Below are 15299 nucleotides of genomic sequence, written 5' to 3'. Positions count from 1 at the left end.
AAGTGGGTCTGTGTGGGCCCCTGAATCCAAGAGACCTGGGATAGGGAGGGGGCAGCAGCAGGATTGATGGGTACAGACCACTCTGGACAGAGGCAAGTGAGGGATTGAGGGATTGCAGATTTCCATCCAGGCTGCAGTCAAGACGTGGTGGTGGGAGGGCCTAGGAGACTGGGGGTACCAGAGCTCGTTGAGATTCTATGAGGAAACCATAGAAGAATCAGCCTTTCTGTGTCTTGTGAAATTGATTTTAATGTCTTAAGTTTGTGCCAGGATGTTATTTCTCAGTTGAATTCCTTTGACTACTTCTATCTCTAAATTACACTCTCATATTCCTCCTGTAACTGTGCTTTCATTCCCACGTCCAACAAGGACTCTGCAAGCAGACAAGCCTTGTTTCCTGTAGCTAAGCGTGTTGTCTGCATGTTGGCCGTGACCCAGAAAAGGAGCTCTTTCCAAGTCTAGTAACCTGTGTTAAGTCAGATTTTCTCCCTTAACCATCAGTCACTGGTTTGTTTTTTTTTCCTTTCTTTTAGAAATGTTTTATTTACCTTACCTTTTTTCTCCAGGGTCCCTTTTTTTCCTTTTCTTTTTTTAACTGTAGAAATTCAGTGACCACCACAGTTTAAAAGTTTAAAAGTACCAGGAGCACTATCCTTTGCTTCTTGCCTTTGGCACCAGCTAACAGGCTCCATCTAAACTTCAGTGCCCTTGGGCAAGGCTACGTCCTACTTAAGATTCTACTTTCCCCAGAGGCTCTTTCTGATAGAAGCATCCTCAAGAACAAGCAGAGGGAAAGGGGGTGGGGAAGCACATGTACTGAGTCCCAATTCTATACATTGCAAATACTGGGCATTCTCCAATTTAATACTAGGTGCCAGACTCCATGATAAGTGCTTTACAAAAACCTTTAAAAATGCACATGTAGGCCTGCCACCTTCCTGCTAAAAACTACTTAAGGGATTCCTCTGAGGATGGCATTCAAAATGGAGTTCTTACCAAGGTCTACGAGGCTGTCTGTGGTCTGGTCCCTGACGACACCTGCAGCCTCGTCGCATCACCCCTTACTCCTTCATCTGCTAACTTAACTCTGCTATTCTTCCTCCAGACCTCAGCTCGAAAGCCCTAGTATATGGTAGGGAGCTGAGCCCATGGTTTCTGGGCGTGGTCTCTCTACAGCCAAACTGTCTGGGTTCAAATCCCATCTCTATGACTGATTGGTCTGGTTTGGATTATGTGCCCATCAATGAGCCAATCACTGGCCAAGGCCATGGGAAACTCAGTGCTGCCCCTGGGCGGCCAGGGGTGAAATCAGCTTTACTGGCAGCAGGTTGGGCTGAGAGTGGAGAAGAGACGATTCACCACAACAAATCAGGAAGTATTGCCCAAGAAGGCAAAGCAGAGGCAGAAATAACGTATGTCCACTTCACTGTCATGCCGTGTTGTACAGACTTTGACCCCTGTGTTTCTTCTCCATGATACTTGTCTTACTCGTTTAATTAGTATTTTTTCCACTCCCTTTTTGTACGTAGAGCTTTATTTTAAAACAAATGTATTTATATCCCTGCTGTAAATGAAAACCAAGATGACTTGCCATAAATAGGAGGTAATCTCAAAGTTTTTAACAGTGAAAACAAAACTGTTATTAAATTCCAGCCAGAGACTGCGGCCTGCTAAAAATGCTCCAGGATTGTGGCCTTGTTCTCTCTTTGTTAAAAAGCGAGATTATCAAGTGTTCGAGAGGTGTAAAGACATGCTAACACCAAACGGAGCTTTTCTCCCCGATGTAATCAGAAGGCCTAAGCAAGAATTGAAAAGGAAATTACTTTCTCACTATGTGATTCAATGTGATGTGAGGCCGTATCCATACAGCATGGAAAAGTCATTTTCCATGCCACTTGCAATCATTTGGTATGCGACTAGGGTTATCTGCCCAAAGCTTTAAGGAACACTGTCTTAATGTTTGAAATTGGTCCAAATTGTTGAATGAATGGCCAAAGACAGAGAGTCTGAGGACCCATGGCTTATTAGAGAGGGTGGGAGGTAAAAAAGCCAGCACACTTTTCAACAGAAAATTATCTCTTTGTTTAATCAGTTCTTTCTGAGGAGAGATGAAAGGAATTAGCTCCTTGCTTCCCGCTGAGCTGCCCCTCCTCTATGTCAGACCCTGTCCTTCTAAGCTGGTGTCCACATAGTCTTCCCAATGAAAGACCCCTCCTTCTGCCCACTCAGACACCTGGTGACACCTCCTATTCACTCAACAATTTCCCCAGCATATTCAGTCATTTTCACCTCCTACATATGTTCGCAAATCTATCCATTTCTATTCCTCGCCACTGCAATCACTGTTGTTCATACCAGCATTATCTGGACTACGACAATGGCCTTCTGTCATTCTGCTTCCCTTTTTGCCCTGCTTCCCCAATCCACTTTCCACCAATCATCCAGAGTGATCGTCTCAGAAAGTGATTTGGAATGCTCCCTCCTCGGCATGAAGTCTTCAGTGGTTTATTGAGGGGAGAATAAAAGCTATAGCCAGGCTACCTGACTGTGTCATCTTGACATGCCTCCATCTCACCTCACTCTACCCTCATCCCTCCCTGCGCCAGACACCTTTCATTCTCCTTCCTCGGGTCCGGGTTCAGGGGCCTCCCTATCCCTGGAGCCATCCCCCTACTCTCTGCCCCTGCTCCGACTCTGGTACGTTCCTTCTCATCCTTCAGTAATGCCCTTAATGCCTTCCCTGGCCTCCAGTACAAAGTACATCTCCTCATCTTAGGACCCCATTCTCTGTTTTCGTAGCACTTTTCGCTGCTTAACCTATTTATATAGTGTACGTTTGCTTAATGTCATTCTCCTCCATCAGACTAAAAGCTTCACAAGAGGAGAGAACAGTTCTGTCCTTCTTATTCCCTGATACATCCCAACAATTAGCCCAGAGCCTGGCAATCATTCGTGTTTGTTAAAAAGCAGAAATACTTTCCATAAAGCAAATAATGTTTTTAATGTCTAAAATTGACTAAAAGGGAAATGCGTTGCATTAGAAGAGAATTTGTAGTTTAAGCATTAAGTCTATTGACTGTATTTGGTAAGAGGTTTGGTCGCGGATAAAATATAATTATGTAGCTAAATATGTTGACGGATGACTTGTGTTTTATGTTTAGTTGGTGGAAATTTTAAGAAGTCTATTAAGTTTTGGAATTCCAGAAACCCTGAAGAGTTCATTAAGACATTGGACAAAACAGGCAGGATAGCTCAGAGGATGCTAAGTGTTCACCTCCTTGAGACCACAGGAGTGAGCTGAGCCGTGGTCATGGCCGGGTTCTAAATAAATAGAAAAGAGGGTCCACCGAAGGCTAAACCATGTAGCCATCACTCCATTTGCCCTGCTCCTCCTATTAATTACACCAGAAATAGAAAACTTGCCTGCAGATGGGGCTGGTACAACATGCAGTCAAGCTAGCTAGCTCCACCTTGGAAGGCATTGGGTAGAAAGAGAAGGGGTTTGGGGAGAGGCTAAAATGTGACATCCTGTGGGATGACACTTCGGGGTGTTTAACAAAAGAATATACTGATCCTTGGTGCTTGAAAACACCTTGAAGAGTTACCTTCCTGCACGTTTCACCTGCAAGCATGTGGCGGTCGTTGATGAAGGATTTGTGAAGCCACATCTCCTCCCGTGCTGCTCTCCACCACTGCTGCTTGGAGCCGGGGAGCCGGGAGCCAGGCAAGGAAAAGCCTATAGTCTCCACCAGATTTTAAAAGTCAGATATCTTATTCCTATTACACTGATAAGGCCAACAGGGTGGGGAGACATGAAAGGTTGACAGGATGGGCTCTTATGTGATCAGTACATACATACTGTATGTGTATGTAGTCAGTATATAATCCCCAGAACTTAGAAGTAACGTAACTCTTTGTGAGTGAATCTGTTAAAAGTGTCTACTAGAAAGTAAGTCTGACCATCAACACACGGCTCCAACTGGGTAAACCAGTGGTGTGCTGGGGCCAGCTCATACCAGTTCTCAAGAGCCAATTAACTGTTAAACTTTCCCGAATTTGCGGACCAGTTGTTAGGCACAGACATTATTAATACTTCTGTTTTGAAACCTACAATTAAAATACATTTTATTAAAAACCAAGATAACATACTCAAAACTCATCACTTGCTAATTATTCTACAACGTTTTGCTACTATCTCTGCTCTTGAGGTTGTTTACTTCTATGGTACCTGTATGGTGGAAATACCACATAACGGTGTGCTACTGCGTACACATCTCCTCCCAACTCGGTATTCAGCGACATCACATCAGTGGCTTGAAACAGGCCAAGGTGGGAGTATTTATACCATGGGAATCAGAAAATGGTACAAATCAGGACTTGATGAATTGTTTTGTTGATTGTCTCGACTTAAGAAAGTGATGGAGAAAGTGTTAATGATGCAGATTAAACTTCAAAGCCTGCTGTGTCTGTAAATGTTACATTGTGAATGGCACGACAATTGAGGAAATATTCTTCCAGTATTTGAAAGCTATTATCTGGTTCGGCAAAGCAGTCACTCGTGTCGCTGATGAGCAAGTGGAATTCCGGCATGTTTTCGTTGTCTCGCTTTTATTTTACTTGTTAATGTAAAGGAAAATATCAGCCAACGTTCATGTCAGAACTACACTCATTCACCAATTGCTGCTTTAGGTTGGCTGTAGGTAAAAGTGTTCAGCAAAATTCAATGAAATCATCCTATGAATATCAGCTGGCTATATATGGAGTTTATAAAAATATAGTGCTATGTATATTATTATTTGCAAATTGTCTGATGTATCAGTGAAATTTCTATCAGTGAAATTTTAACAAACTTATGTTTATATGGACAGGACATACATATCTTTTTGAAAGCTGGGTGTTAAACGTTGAGCAGCATACCACTTGGTACCTCCCAAACCAAAGCAGGTGACTGAGCACAAGCGGTCACTGGGTTCTAATCAATGATGTTGATAGTTTTCAAGAAATGCCACTGGAAGGAAGCTGAACTTTATGAAGCCCTGAGAGGATCCAGCAAAGGGGAATTTCCCTGTTTATCCAATCCTGCCCCAGTGAAAGAATACACGGAGGCTGATAGTAACAAGCATTAGAGTCATTTTCTGCTGAGGAGAACAAAGGTTTCATCAGATCTCACCACTGTCTAGATCAGTTTCTCAATCTTGGCACTATTTTGCACCAGATAATTCTTAACTGTGAGGGTTGCCCTGTGCATTACAGGATGTTTAGCAACATCCTTGGCCTTTACCGACTAGATGCCAGTATCACCTCTTCAAATCAGGCAACCAAAAACGTCTGCAGACATTAGCCCTGGGGGGTAAAGTTGCCCTCAGTTGGAAATCACTAGCTTGGATGAAATATCACTTCAGTACCATTCAACTCAACAAATAGCTATTATCACCTACTATGTGTGAGGCACTGTTGCAGGCACTTGGGATCCATAGTGAACAAAACAAAGAGACCTGCTGCCATGGAGCTGCCAGGCTACATGCCTTTGATGACCTCTGAGCTGATTTTCTCCCCCAAGGGAGACTGTGAGCTCCTTGAGAGCAGAAATTGTGTCTTATTTATCTCTGGATCTCCTGCCTTTCATGGCACAAGGCCTGGCACCAAGGTCCTCAGTAAATGTTGAGCTGGAGTGATCTGAACACCTTGGCTGGTTGAACACGCTGCCTACCTCTGGAGCCCACCCCGGTTTTCTCCACTGTGCTTCAGCCCTGCTGAGCTATTTGGCTTCCCAATGTTCTCATGCCTTCTTTCCCTTTGAGATTTTTCTTATTGTTGTGCCCTGGGTGTGTTAGTTTTCAATTGATGCATAACAAATCACTACAAGCATAGCAATTTAAAACAACACCCAGTTATTATCTCACAATTTCTGTAGGTCAGAAGTCCAGACACATGGTGCCTGGGTTCTCTGCTCAGGTTCTCATGAGTCTGAAATCAAGGTATCAGCTGACTGCATTCTCAGTGGGAGCTTGGAGGTTTTCTTTCAAGCTCATTCAGGTTATTAGCTGAATCCATTTCCTAGCTGACTGTGGGGGGGTAGGGGTGTTTAGGGGTCATGCTCACTTCCAAGAGGCCACTCTCCTGTCCTTGTCACATAGGCAACTCCATTTCCAAAAACAAGCAATGGAAAACTCTCACATTAAATTTCCCTCATGCTTTGAATCTATCTGAGTTTTATCTCTTTCTCAAGAAAGGGCCTTGTCCCTTTTAAGGGCTCATGGGATTACATCAGTTTCACTGAGGATAATCTCCCTTTCTTAGTCAACTATGCCACAGAACATTATGGAAGTAATATCCCATCTTACTCACAGGTTCCTTCCCACCTGGAGATTGAGGGCATTATACGGGGAGTGGAACCTTGGAGATCATTTCATAATTCTGCCCACCATACTTGGACTCTCCACCCTCCCCAACTCCACTGTGTCAGCCCTCTTGCCATTTAGATCTCGGCTTAGGTATCACTATTTAATAAAAATAGTAGCTTACTTTTGTTATTTCTAAAAGCAGTGCACCATGCTCTATGTATAATATTGTATTTACATTTCACAACAATGGTATGAAGTAGATTTTATTTTTATTCTTTGCACTTAAAGGGTTCTCTCTGCCTAACACTCTTCCACCTAATTTTCATATTCATTCCTTCACTTCTTTCTGGTATCCACTCAACTAGCACCTCCTCAAAGAAGCCTTCCCTGATGACTCTATCTAAAGATAGCTCAGGGGCGGCCTGACGGCTCAGTTGGTTAGAGCGCGAGCTCTCAACAACAAGGTTGCATGGGATGGTGGGCTGTGCCCCCTACAACTAAGATTGAAAGTGGACTGGACTTGGAGCTGAGCTGCACCCTCCACAACTAGATTAAAAGACAACAACTTAGAGCTGATGGGCCCTGTAAAAACACACCGTTCCCCAATTTAAAAAAAAAATAAAATAAAATAAAAAGTAAAGATAGCTCATTGTATTGAGAGATCCAAGATGGTGGAGTAGATAAATGCTGTGCCTGCTTCCTTCCACGAACACATTAAAATTACAACTAAATTACAGAACAATCAACCTGGAGAACCATCTGAAGTTTGGCTGAACACAAGTTTTATAACTAACGATATAAAGAAGCCACATCAAGACTGGTAGGAGGGGTGGAGATGTGAAACGGACTGGCCCCAAACCTCTGTGTGGCAGTTGAAAATAGGGAGGGATATCTCAGCCATGGAGGTTCCTCCCAGACAAGCGAAAGACGCCAGTCCCACACCAGTCTCCCCAGCCCAGAGTACTGGTGCTGGGAAGAGAAGCACCACAATACCTGGCTGTGAAAAACAGTGGAGATTCCGACCCTCTGGGTGAGAGGGAAGGCTGCGGGAAACCCAGAGGGCCTCTTAAATGGCCCACATACAGTCTCACTCGCTCGCAGGCACTTACCCTGGGCTCGCAGAAGAACGATGACTGGGGGGGGGGGGGCATCAGAGGCATACAAGAAGCAGGCTTAGATGTGTGGCTCTGAGGCAAGTGCTGGAAGGCAGTTGCCAATTTCCCTGAGAGAGGTTCGCTTTCATGCAGCCAGCACCATCTTTACTGTGTTGAGCCCGCCCCCCACAGGCCAAATCTGAATCTGATTGGCCTGATGAGCTCCACTGGGCCTCCACCCCAGCCAACTCCCCCAACACCAGAGGTACTTTCTCACAAGCAGCCAGCCCTGCTTACATTGCACTCTTTCTTTGAAAACTCTCAGAATTTGAGGGCCCCAGGCAGACGGCAACTCACCTCAGTGTGCTCTGAGACTTCTGCTGAGTAGCTTCAGGCATAGCACTGACACCAAACCAGAGTCTACATTAACCTGGTGACCACAATTCTTCCCACTCTAGTGACTCAATGAGACCGTGCATCACCCAACTCACATATAGCACCAGGCTTTATCAGGGGCTGAACCTTAATGGATCTGGTAGGTGGTAGCAGGCCTTGGGGCTCCTGGTTTTTTTTTTTGGAGCTACCCCAGGCCCGGTACTGGTGGCAGCCATCCCTGGTTCACAGTGTAGCCTCTCCCGTGTGTCTCCAACTTTAACATAGGCAGTGAACAACCATGGATCACTTTGTAGCTTCTACTAGGCAGTCCCCGATCTGGTCACAGGCAGTGGGTGACTTGGGCCTGTACCCAAGCCCCTCCCAAGAGGCCCCAGAACAAATATACTTGGAGATTGGCTTCATACCACAGCAGAGCACCACCTAATTAGCGACACAAGCAGCACACACAAAGGCGGTCTCAACAGGCACGAGAGCTCACTGGGACAAATCCCACTCCATGGGATAAGCCCTCCATAAAGCAGCCCACAAGCTGTGGACATGGCCACACCCCACAGCCAATGAGTCTGAGGGCCAATGCCAAACGCAGACGTGCCAATGGCAATCAAGGCTGAACTGTAACAGAAAGGCACACACAGACCACATAAAAGACACTCCTGGAGCACGAAAAACAGGTGACCAGGGAGACTGTACCAGGGCCCCACAGGGTACCTATTACATAAGACCACCCAGCCAAGGCTGGGAGATGTAGATACACCCAATACATAGAAAGAAACATAGAGAAGCAGTCAAAATGAGGAAACAAAGAAATACATGCTAAACAAAAGAATAGGAGAAAACTCCAGAAAAGGAGTTAAATGAAAGGGAGGCAGGCAACCTAGCAGGGACAGAGGTCAAAACAATGGTTATAAGGATGCTCAAGGAACTTAGTGAGAACATCAACAAAAAGATAGCAAACATAAAAACGGACATAGAAACCATAAAAAAGAACCAGTCAGAAGTGAAGAATACAACAAGTGAAATGAAGAATGCACTAGAAGGAATCACCAGCAGACTAGATGAAGCAGAGGATCGAATCAGAGATTTGGAAGACAAGGTAGCAGAAAACACCCAATCAAAACAACAAAAAGAAAAATAAAATGAGGATAGTATAAGAGACCTCTGGGACAACATCAAGTGTAACAATATTCATAGGGGTACCAGAAAGAGACGAGAGAAAGCACGTGATTAAGAAGCTCTTTGAAGAAATAATGACTGAAAACTTTCTTAACCTGGCAAAGGAAATAGACATACAAATTTAGGAAGCACAGAGAGTCCCAAACAAGATGAACCCAAACAGGCCCACACCAAGACATATTATAATTAAAATGGCAAAGGTTAAAGACAAAGAGGGAAGCCTAAAAGCAACAAGAGAAAGGCAACTAGTTACTTATAAAGGAGTCCCCAGAAGATTGTCAGCTGATTTCTCAACAGAGACATTATAGGCCAGAAGGGATTGGCACAACATATTCAATGTGATACAAAGCAAAGACCTACAACCAAGGGTACTGTACACAGGAAGGCTAGTATTTAAAATTGAAAGACAGATAAAGAGCTTCCCAGGCAAGAAAAAGTTAAAGGAGTTCATCACCACCAAACCAGCATTACAAAGAACGTTATAGGGACTTCTTTAAGATTGGGTGAAAAAGATCAAAATCATAAATAATAAAATGGCAATAGCTACATATCTATCAATAATAACTTTCAGTGTAAATGCATTAAATGCTCCAATCAAAAGACATAGGAGGGCTGAATGGATAAGAAAACAGAACCCTTACATATGCTGCCTACAAGAGACTTACTTTAGATTGAAAGACACAGCGACAGAAGGTAAAAGGATGGAAAAGTTATTTCATGAAAATGGAAATTAAAAAAACCAACCAACAAACAAAAAGCTGAGGAAGCAATACTTAAACCAGACAAATTAGACTTTAAAACAAAAGCTATAACAAGCAACAAAGAAGGACCCAGTAATCCCATTTCTGGGTAGTTACCCGAAGAATCCCAAAATGCTACTTCAAGGGGACCTGTGCATCCATATGTTCATTGCAGCATTGTTTATGATCGCCAAGACACCGAGGCAGCCTGGGTATCCATTAATGGAATAATGGATAAAGAGGAGGTAGTACATATACACAATGGAATATTGCTCGGCCATGGAAGGGAATGGGTTCTTGACATCTGTGGAGGTATGAATGGACCTGGCAGTTACTGTACTGAGTGGAGTGTCAGACGGAGAAATAGAGATGCAATGTGATTTCACTTATATATGGAATCTTAAGAACAAAACAAACAAACAGAAACAAACTCATAAATATAGAAAACGTTTTGATGATTGGCTGGTGGAAGGGGGTTTGGGGATGTGGGTGAAAAAAGAGGAAGGGATTAAAAAGTAAAAAATGGGGTCAGCCCTGTGGCTCAGGTGGTTGGAGCTCCATGCTCCTAATGCCAAAGGCTGCCGGTTCGATTCTCACATGGGCCAGTGCCAGATGGCTCAGTTGATTGGAGTGCGGGCTCTCAACTACAAGGTTGCCAGTTCGACTCCGGCAAGGGATGGTGGGCTGTGCTCCCTGCAACTAACAATGGCAACTGGACCTGGAGCTGAGCTGCGCCCTCCACAACTAAGACTGAAAGGACAACAACTTGACTTGGAAAAAGTCCCAGAAGTACACACTGTTCCCCCAATAAAGTCCTGTTCCCCTTTCCAAAATAAAATAAAATAAAATAAATAAAATAAAATAAAATAAAATAAAATAAATAAAATAAAATAAAATAAAATATAAAATAAAATAAAATAAAATAAAATAAAATAATAAAATAAAATAAAGTAAAAAAGTAAATAAAAATGAATAAAAAATAAAAAATTGGTTGCTAAAAAGTAGTTATGGGGATGTAGAGTATAGTATAAGGAATATAGTCAATAATATTATAATAACTAGGTATGGTATCAGATGGGTATTAGATTTGTTGGGTTGATAGTTGGGAGTGTGTAAGAGGCAGGGTGAAAAAGGTGAAGGGAATAAAAAGTACAAATGGATAGAGTTACAAAATAGTCATGGGGATGTCAAGTAAAGCACAGGAAATATAGTCAATGATATGGTAATATCATTGAGCCAGGTGGGTACTAGACTAGTCAAGGGGATCATTTCTTAAATTATATAAATGTCTAACCACTATGCTGTACACCTGAAATTAATGTTAAATAGCATTAAATGTCTATTGTAATTGAAAAAATTAAAAGGGGGGGAAGGTGAAGGGGAATAAAAGGTCCAAATTTCCAGGTATAAAATAAATAAGTCATGGGATGTAATGTAAAGCATGGGGAATATAGTCAATAATATTGTGACAGCATAGTGTGGTGTCAGATGGTTGCTGGACTTACCATGGTGATCACTTCTTTAGGTATATAAATGTTGAATAACTATGGTGTACCCCTGAAACTAATATAATATTGTATGTTAGCTGTATTTTTAATAAAAAATCTTTTAAAAATAAAGATAGCTCATAGTAAACTGCCAACTAATAAACTCAAAATGAATAATGGAATTAGAAAATCACCTTTTTGCATCCATTACCATTGATTCAGAAAGAATCATCAATGGATGCTAAAACTAATGGGTAAAAGTTTGTTGAGAAACAGGGTAATTATATAGGTTCCAAGTGTCTCCCCCAAAAAATACTTCTTAGTTATAAAAGAAAAAATAGTGGCTTTATGATGGAGAAAGCTGGCAAACATTACCTTAATTAATGAGATAAAGCTACCCCATGTGTCTCCTAATATGATGATCTGAAAAGGACACATTACTTCCATGGTTTTCCTGTCTTACCAGTTATGCCCAAACTGAGGGATCACTTTACAAAACAAGCAACCCCTACTCTTCCAAAAGATCAAGACAAAGAAAAGCTAAACAACTCTTCCCAGTTAAAGGAGATTACAGAGACATGACAACTAAATGGAATGTATGATCCTAGACCAGAAAAAAAGGTGTGTTCTTTTTGGTTTTTTTTTTTAGTGTGAAGGATATTATTGGTATAGCTATTAAAATTTTAATAAGGCCTGCAGAATAGATAATAATATTAATTTCCTGAGTTTGATACTTGTACAGTGACTGTGTAAAGAAAATGTCTTTGCTCTCAGAAAATACACATTGAAGTATTCAGGAGGAGGGGGGTCTCATACTCGTAGCTATGCAATAAATATGTGTTGAATGAAACACCTCCATTTTGGAGAAGAGACTTCGGAAAAATTGTAGGCACATGCTTCCGAACTACTACTAACTATGATGTTTTCCTGGCCCTGTTGTTCCAGGAAGTCCCCTAGCCTCCGTGTACTCCCCTCCCCTGGAGGGTGGGCTGGGCCTTGTAACTCACAGCTAATGAGTAAAATATAGCAACGGTGGTGGGATGTTACTTCTGTGATTGGGTTAGTTACAAGAAGACTGTGACTTCCATCTTGTTCGTGGACTCTCACTGGCACTTTGTCTTGCTGTCTTGCTTGCCTGTCACCATGTTGTGAGGTGCTTTATGTAGAGGCCCATATAGCAAGCAACCAAGGGAGGCCTCCAGCCAATGGTCTGCAAGGAATTGACTCTTGCCAACAAACACACGAGAACTCACTTGAGAAGTGGATCTTCCCCAGTTGAACCTTCTGATGAGACAGGGGCCCCCGTAGACACTTGGATTGCAGCTTGTGAGAGACCTGCCTGAAGCAGAGGACCCAGCTGAGCCACAGCCAAGTTTTCCACATACAGAAACTGTGTTGTTTGAAGCCACTACATTTTAAAGTAATTTGTTACACAGCAAAAGATAACTAACACTACAGGCCTCTGAATCGCCACAGCTAAGTTCTACTACTGTAGAAACATTTTGCTTTATATTTATCTGTATCTTCCACTCTCCCTGTCACCCATACTGTAAGTTCTTTGTGGCCATGAACTGATTTGTTTACCATTTATTCCTTCTATAGTTCATAGCACAGTGGCCATTTCACAGTTGGACCTCATAGTAAGTCACTTACGTGACTTAAATATGATCCAGGAGTATCTCATTCGATATAAATTGTAGTTGGGTTTATATATCAACCTATGAATTTGGTCAGATCTAAGGACTCTGATAATGTTCTGCATTTGCAAAGCTCAGAAGCAGAGCCTGAACTGTGGGCACTTCACCCGGGCTTTGCCCCCTGTGCGGCCCCATCGAGGTGGCCAGTGGGTCCCCTGGACGACATCTCTATCTCAGCTTCTTCAACGTTATAATTCTTGAAATTAGAGTTCGTAACACTAAGCCACACGAGAGGACAAAGTGACCTGCCCATCCACCTATTCTAATTAATATACTTTTAAAGCTTGCAAGGAAAATCATTTCTCTTCCTTACTTTACACCAAACAAAGATTTAGCCATAAAATTTCAGCTTAAAGTAATCACATCCTGAATCAATGGATTCTTTTTGAGTTAAGAGAAAAAAAACCCCTCTAACATGTTCATTTTAATTTTAAAAATGCTATTTTAAATGGTAGGGAGCCTTTTAATTCTCCACTCTGGGTTATAAAAAAATAATAGATAGGCAGAAATGTGTTATTAAAGCTATTTTTCTTGGCGTTCTGGTAATTTAATAAACTGCTGAAGCTAAGCCTTGAGACTTTATGATGCAGCAAGAAGACGACTTGCCTGTTGATTAATAGTTTCTGATCATCCCCCACCCACCCCCCCTCCCTGCTTCCTGGGATGATTCCTGAAGGACAATGGGTGATTTCTGAAGAATGAAGATTAGGAGAAACATTCTGTAAAAATGTCTTGTCCAAGGAATTTTAATCTCCAAGAATACCCACATGCTTTTCTCTAAGGCCCAGAGTGCTGATGCACTGGTTGAGGTAAGTCTCAGAAGATAACTCTTGAGGTGGCTTCTTCTATATTTGACAACTTCAGAGCATTTCAGCAACCTTGAAAATTTTGTATGTCAAGATCATCAGGGGTGTCTTTGTCTATCCAGGCTGCCATAAGCAGCAGAAATTTATTTCTCACAGTTCTGGATGCTGGAAAGTCCAATATCAAGATACCAGCAAGGTATATTTTATTCTGAGTCCTCTTTTCTTAGTTTGTAGGTGGCTGCCAACTCTCTATGTGCTCACATGACCTCTTTTGTGTGTGTGTGTGTGTGTGTGTGTGTGTGTGTGTGTGTGAGCTCTCTGATATCTCTACTCATAAGGGCACTAATCCCACCATAAAGGCCCCACCCTCATGATTTCATCTAATCTTAGTTATTCCCCAAGGGTCTCATATCCAAATAGCATCACATTGGGGCTTAGAGCTTCAACAAATGAATTTGGAGGGCGGTGGACATAAACATTCAGTCAATAACACGGTATATTCCAGTTATGCCTCCATCACATGGCTTCACACCCACACCTAATGATCTTGAAACTCTGTGAACCATATTTCTTTTTTTTTTTAATTTTATTTTATTAAATTTATTGGGGTGACAATTGTTAGTAAAATTACATAACCATATTTCTAATTTGCCTGCTGGCTCTCTCTTAGGCTCTGTCCAACAGGGGCACTAGAGGGTGACCCAAAGCTGGAGGAGGAAGAAGAGACTTGATCTCTCCTGTTTGGCCCCCATTCTAGTCAGCCTTACCTTCGCAATGCCGATATTTTCCAATAGTAGCAATTGTATCCAGGTTGCCATTTTCCAGCACTTACAGAACCAGCCTCACTATGCCTTCTTACAACACCCACGCCAGCAGGCTGGTGTCTCCTTCACAGAGGTCTGCTACCCCATGGTGCCCCTCCTCTGAACCCAGAGACAGATACCAACATCAGCCAAACAATCCCTGCTCCCCAGATACAGATGTCTGAGATTCAGCTCCTCCAGGATTCTGAATTTTAATAATTCTACCTTCTTCTCTTTGGATGGTAGCTTCTTTCTGCTGTTACTACTTCTTTGTTACCTTTGGGATTCTTTGCCTTTTCAGTTTTTCGATATACAGTTAACAATTATTTATTTATATTAAATGTTTTTCTGTTAAAATAATTGCCTGAGCCATGACTAATAGTGAGGACTTGGAGCCATTCATTTAACAGAAAGATGCAATTCCCAAATTATATATAGGCTGCTTTTGAAATCTCTAGTCCTGTTTCTCTCATTGCAAAGTGAATCAAATGGTGTGACAACATGGATGGTCCTAGAAGGTATATTATGCTAAGTAAAATAAGTCAGACAGAACAACAAATGCCATATAATTTCACTTATATGTGGAATCTAAAAAAAGTAAATAAACAGAAACAAACTCATAGATAGAGAACAAACAGATGGTTTCCAGGTGGAAGGGGGGTTGGGTGAAAAAGGTGCAGGGATTAAGAAGTACAAATTGGCAGTTATAAACTAGTCATGGGGATGTAAGGTACAGCATAGGGAATATAGTCACTAATC

The sequence above is a fragment of the Rhinolophus sinicus genome, chromosome 14, assembly GCF_057876585.1.
Source record: "Rhinolophus sinicus isolate RSI-liver-muscle chromosome 14, RSI-T2T, whole genome shotgun sequence".
NCBI classification, from domain to species: domain Eukaryota; kingdom Metazoa; phylum Chordata; class Mammalia; order Chiroptera; family Rhinolophidae; genus Rhinolophus; species Rhinolophus sinicus.
The sequence above is the reverse complement of the archived record's forward strand: the minus strand, read 5'-3'. Positions refer to the sequence as shown.